The sequence below is a fragment of the Sinocyclocheilus rhinocerous genome, unplaced genomic scaffold (genome assembly GCF_001515625.1).
Source record: "Sinocyclocheilus rhinocerous isolate Xijiao unplaced genomic scaffold, SAMN03320098_v1.1 scaffold5198, whole genome shotgun sequence".
NCBI classification, from domain to species: Eukaryota; Metazoa; Chordata; class Actinopteri; order Cypriniformes; family Cyprinidae; genus Sinocyclocheilus; species Sinocyclocheilus rhinocerous.
Window position 1 is genome coordinate 208,774 of NW_015638927.1, and position 6,128 is coordinate 214,901.

Sequence of the window (6,128 nt, forward strand, 5' to 3'; positions counted from 1 at the left end):
GTTAGCCTAACGCAGTACAGCAAGGTATTAAAAAAAAAAATATATATATATATATATGTATACACACACACACACACACAAAGAAAAACAAGTAGATAGAATAGAAAAAATAGAAAGCTAGTGTTTTTTTTAAATAAAAAAAAGATAAATAGATAAAGTAGAATTAAAATAGAATAGAAAGTGCTAGAGTTAGAGGGTCAAATAAAGATGGAACAGATGTGTTTTTAGTCGTTTCTTGAAGATGGCTAAGGACTGATTGAGTTGGGCAGGTCATTCCACCAGGAGGGAACAGTTAATGAAAAAGTCTGTGAAAGTGATGTTGTGACTCTTTGAGATGGCACAATAATGCGTTGTTCACTTGCAGAACGCAAGCTTCTAGAGGGCACATAACGATGAAGTAATGAATTTAGGTAAAGGAGTGCAGAGCCAGTGGTGGTTTTATTATTATTAAATACAATTATTATTATTTATTATTAGCCTATTTATCATTTTATTAAAAACTAATATTTGTATTTATTTTTTTAAATGTATTATTATTATTATTTATTATTTATATATAAATACACACACATGCATGTATATATTTATATATATTTAAATATGTTACGTTTATATATTAAATATATTTATATATGATATAATTTATATGAATATAAATATATACACGTAAATACATGTAAATATTTTCAAAATATATGCTCTATGTATGTGTCTTTATATATACATAATAAACAGTACACACACATATATTATGTAAACAAAAACTTTTGTTTTGGATGCGACTAATCGCGATTAATCGTATGACAGCACTAAAATAAATAAAAGTATATAATAAAAAAGTGACTGCGATCCAGCTAATTGGCGTTATAACAGTGGCCGCGCCACCTGTCAATCATTTTGCACATTCACAGTAAGCTAAGTGCATAATACTGTAAGTTAGTAGTTCACACTGACAGCAACTTGCAGCGACATTGCAACCGGACGTTGTTAATTTTTGATGACAGCTGGCGTTCCCCGCGGCCTCCAGCGGTTTTAATCGCTCTCAATTTTATTTTTAAGGGCGGGGTTTATGAAGCAGTGGGCGTGTCTAAATCAGCGTCTTTGTTTTGGCAGAAGTTCCAAAACTGCGAATGGCTTACAGCGCTTTTCATTATTAATTCACGAATAACTGATATTGATTGTAGTGATGTCAAAGCTCTCAAGGCCTTCAACAAATCACGCAGACATGTCCTGTTGATGGAGTAGGACAAAGGATTCGACAGCAATCCCAAGGCAGGCAGGTACATCATGCAAACTGGTGCAGTAATTTAACTGCAGCTCTTTCTTCTAAAGATGAATGGAGAAGTGGTGGGGGTTTACAGCTTTGATGATGTAATGATTGCATCATTTGTTTATTTATAGTCCTCAAGTGTGCAATGACCCTTTGTTAAATATTTAATATTTAGAATAAATGACAGGCTTGTGCCTTTGTGTGTGTACCTACTTAATCATATTTTGGGGACAAATTTGTATCCAGAAGTGAGCTAAATCCATCCATCAGAACCTCACAACATCTCCTTTTGGCGACGTCCTCATTTGTAACAGTGGTATAAAATAAAGTATCTATCTATCTATCTATCTATCTATCTATCTTAGATACTTCATCTTACTTCATCTCACTATAATTTATCTATCTATCATCTGTTTATTATTTAGTTGTTTGTAACAATGCAGAAAATTTCTGGATTTATGGCTTTTTATTGTAGACCTGTACATACATACACAAAATGGAAAATGATAATGAATGAAAAGAGTAAAAAGGAATGAGGAAAAAGAAGAGATACAGATGAAAAAGAAGTTATAGGCAGAGTTGCCTATGTTTTAATAAAAGGTAAATGCTGGTGAGGATGAAAACGGTGATTTCCTTGTTTTCTGGATATGATCTCATTACTATTATGGTCATGTTTAGGGTGGAGATGCTTTTTGGCTGCTTGTTGGTGATGTCTCATTATGTAATGACATATTTTGACCCTTGTATGTCATGCCCTGTGTGTTTGTGTGTGTGCATCCATATAATGACCATACTAACTATTTTCTACCTATATTTGTGTCCATGACAACACACACGAGTATATGTGTGTAAGCTTATGTTAATATGTGTGTTTTAAATTATATAGTTATCTCAATGTGCGCTTCATGGGATCTCTGCTTATATGGAAAAGTTTAATTCCACCTTTGTGAATCAATAATACATCTCTATTAAGATCCATCGGGCTTTATTAGGGAACATATGCTGTGTTGCAGTGCAGTTCTGGCTATGTAATTAATGGGCTGGGTGGGCCAATTAAATATGGGTCCTTTATGGTTGTGCTGATTGCTATGTTTAGGGTCTGAATTTCAATGAATGCCTCCCAAACATTCCCACCCTCTTGGGGGAGTATGTGCATGCATGCGTAACTCTCTACATTTGCTTGCATGAGGGGATGCTTGTGCGTGTGCCCGTGTGTCGGCTGGAGGTGGCTTCAGCAATATAATTACTGCTCATAAATTACCCTTGAGATCTTTTTAACCCACCTATACTTTATTATGATAATAATGATTAGAGACAGACAAAAAGGCATTGGTATCTGGGTTAGTTTGCAGGGCTTGGGTCAGTCTTCTGTCTTTAATCCAGCACATCTGTTCTGCTGTGAAATCCAGTTTGCAGTTTACAGTGATTTCTATGTGAAACTAAGCGATTTTACTGTAGTCAGGTATGTCTAATGTTAAATATGCATTGCCTGTTGACATTTAACAGTTGTGGAACACAATGCAGATGAATGTTCTTTATCTCAATGCAGCTTATCTCTTTGAGATAATATGGGCGGTCAGATATTAATGACATTCATGAAGCTAGATATAGGCTCTAGATGGGTCGAAGATGAGATGTCCCATTTTGGTGTCCACATCAAATTAAATTTACTAAATTGATTTTATATACATAGAAAGTGCATATACATAGTTATATATACATACATATATACATAGGTGTGCTGCAGTTAATTTATTGCTCTTAAATTAAGTTGAAAAACCACATGCCATTTGATGAAATGCCCCAAAATACGTATTGTTAGATTTATTTTGAAAAATATGTAGATGTTGTGAATAACTGTGATTAACTTTACTAGTCAAGCAGTATTTGATGCAGGTTGATAGCCTGCAATATATGCTAAGATAGTTTCGTCATTCAGTGTCACTGTATAGATAGCAATTTGGTAAATGAGGAATGTATAATTAATATTTTAAGGCATTGTTTATGTGTGTGTGTGTGTTACTGATTTATTTTAGATGACTACAATCACAGTGACATGATTGTACTTTTTGCCAGTTTCAAGGCACTGGCTAAAAGTAAATGCAAAGCCAGTCGCTAGAGCGGCACTCTTAGAAAGGAGACGGGAAAGGTTTGCAGTTGTCAGAATAATAGCTTACCACTGTTTCTGAAAAGAGAGTCCATAGTAACAAGATACCGTAAGAGTGCTTTTTATTTTTCAACATCTGCTCCTGCTGTCATTTACTCAGGAATGTTATTAAAACTAATTTATTGATAAAGACTAAAACTACTAAAAACATTTCAACACCAATAGTCTCTCCCTTTTTGGCAAAACGTCATTGAGTGTAACAAACCATCGTCATTCAGTATAACAGATTTATTTGTTTTATATTATTCAAATATATAAAAGAATATGTGGTCATACAAATTTTTTTTTTTTTTTATATATTTTTAATAATTTTCACTTCCTTCGTTCCTTTCCACTTACTACAAAACCTTTGCTGACAAGAACAATGGTTAAAACCTAAAGGATATAAAAAGATTTTAAATATCAGTTAATTAGTATTTTTGTGCTGCACTGTGATCCTTAAATAGAATAAATAGAATATGCCATTCTGTTCTAAATATACCTGACAAGATATTTTTGTTTATAATCTTGTTACACAATAAAATTGTTTCACTGAATGGCATTTTAGTGGATGTCTTCTGTAAATCATGATATGATAGTCATTTTTTGCTTAAAAAATAAAAATAAGGACACATTTTAATGTATGGAAAACCAAAATGTAAAGCTGTATTACAATATTTTAGGCTTGAAAAATGTAGGCTTGATGAATATCCTAGCTGCTCTTTTCAATGTAATGAAAGTGGATTAGGACTGGGGGCTTTTAGGCTTTAAAACGACACAACCCATAAAAATATAATAAAGAGGTCCATACAAATCAAATCGTGCACAATATTACTAGTGTTTAAATGAAATTATTATTGTGTAGTTCCTATTCTGGTTTACTGTTTATTCTATTCTGGTAGAGAGAGCTGATCTTTTACACTGCCTGCACTAGTGCTACTGCCTTAGCTTTCTTCTAATGAAATTTATACATCAGAAATGTTCTCCTGAGAGAGACAGAAACTGGGATGTGAAGGAGGGTCAGCAAGGGAAAGGAAGAGAGAATGCTGAAGATAGTGAGAAATTGAAAGAAAGAGAGAGCCAGAGCTGTAACAGAACAGCCTGGAGTCCTTTGAGCGCTACTAGAAGACTTCAGGAAACATGGATTCAATCTTTGCCTTCCACATCCCTTCGTCAGAAAGATAAAAAGAAGGAAATAAAATGCTAGGAATGAATTAATACAGTAATAGGCACAGGAGGAAGCAGCAAGGGTCTTTGCAATTATATGTGTGGAGAAAAGGTGAATATGACAGAAAAAAATGCAGTTCCTAGAACGCTTAAAGCTTACAAGATGCCTATACTCAGACTTTTGTTTACAAAGTCACTTTTTATTGATGCTTTTTGGGGGCTTTTACCCCAAGAAGTGAGTTATTAACAAGTATACTTGCTGTAAGTATACTTTTAACCTATAGGGATGCAGTGTTATTAAAAATGTATATATATAAACTGTTCAAAAGTTTGGGGTCAGTAAGTTTTATTTTGTTTTGTTATGTTTTTTGGGAAAGAAACTGATACTATAAGTCAGGAAGAATGCATTACATTTCAAAGAATTACTGTTCTTTTGAACTTTTAAAAATAAATTGATCAAAGAATCCTGAAAAAAAATTATCATAGTTTCCATAAAAATTTAGTGGCACCGCAGTTTTCGACATAGACTATAAAAAGAAATGATTGTTGAGGACATTCTGAAGAATCATCTGACACTGAAGACTGAGTAATGGCTGTTGAGAATTCAGCTTTGCCATCACAGGAATAAATGGCATTTTTTAAATATTAAAATAGAAAATTGTAATATTTCAAATATTATTGTTTTTACTCTGTATACACACATATGTAGGTAAAATAAGACACTAACAACTAAAATTAGCCTAATTGATTTATAAATGCGACAAGTGAATTTAGGGACCACAATATTATGTTCATTATGAAAAAAATATTTTCATTTTCAGAATTGTTAAAGTTATTAAATTATATTTAACAGTCTTATTAAATCATTTGTGTTTATTATAAAAAAAAAATATGTGAAGAAATGGCACTTTCAACATTCCTCGGTTTGTTTGAATGGCTTGACATAACAACGTTGGCTTATTAATCAATGATGTGAATTTATGGTTCTGCACTATCACCAGTGGCATCTTAAAAAGACAGGTGTCAAATAACACACAATGCTTCATCCATTGTAGTCTTTTCATCTGATCACCCAGAGTACTATTGATAATATTCTCGCTATGTGCTGCACGACTAAACAATCAATTGTGTTCCGTCAATGTATTGATACAGGGTCAGAGGTTAGCCTCAATAACCTGTAACCCACTAGAAAATTCAGCTAGTCACTCATGATCGGGTTTCACTGAAACCGTCTACTGAATATGTCAATAGAGGTGGTGCACACTGGTGGTGGTTGAGGAGAGAACCCCCCCCCCCCCCCCCCCCCCCCACACAAAAGCCGTAAACCTAGGGGAAACACTGTAATGTATATTGCTGCTGCCACACATGGGATTTATTTCCCAGATGTTTACCTTCACAGACATAACTGACTGTTTTTTGTAACTTGTGTGTTTTTAACGTAAACTTGTGTGTGAATTAGGGATGTGCGCGACGACTAATTTGACTGTTGTTTAAACGAAAGTTTTGTATCCGACTAGTCGACTAGTCTAAAAGCAAGAAACCCCC